This window comes from Penaeus monodon, chromosome 31, assembly GCF_015228065.2.
Source record: "Penaeus monodon isolate SGIC_2016 chromosome 31, NSTDA_Pmon_1, whole genome shotgun sequence".
Taxonomy (NCBI): domain Eukaryota; kingdom Metazoa; phylum Arthropoda; class Malacostraca; order Decapoda; family Penaeidae; genus Penaeus; species Penaeus monodon.
Window position 1 is genome coordinate 6964959 of NC_051416.1, and position 454 is coordinate 6965412.

Below are 454 nucleotides of genomic sequence, written 5' to 3' on the forward strand. Positions count from 1 at the left end.
CGTTACTGTATATATCCGCCTGTGTCTCTATTCCTCGCAGCGCTAATCCCGCATGAAATATGGCGAAACAAGGTGCGATGTGCAGTCCAGGAGCCTGCATTACACTGATGAATTCTCGCAGTGCCAGTGCCAGTGCCATCCTGTGGGAACTGAAATGAACTGAAAAAAGGTCCTGCATAAAACACCGTTCGGCTTTTGTTTTCAGGTGAAAGTATAACGCACGTGGTTTTGATGTGAGGTTTTTGATAATTAGATTAGGAGAAATAACTATCATTAGAGCAGGAAATAAAGTAAGTTTTAATGTTATGTGCAGCTTCTACTGAAATTATAGTAAAGATAAAATGAGGAATGGGGAATACGAAAATAAGCCTCACTGGCGTGATTATGGGGCGCTAATAATGTAAATGTACATGGTCTTGTGTTTGTACCAGTGTACCTACTTTTTAGACCCATA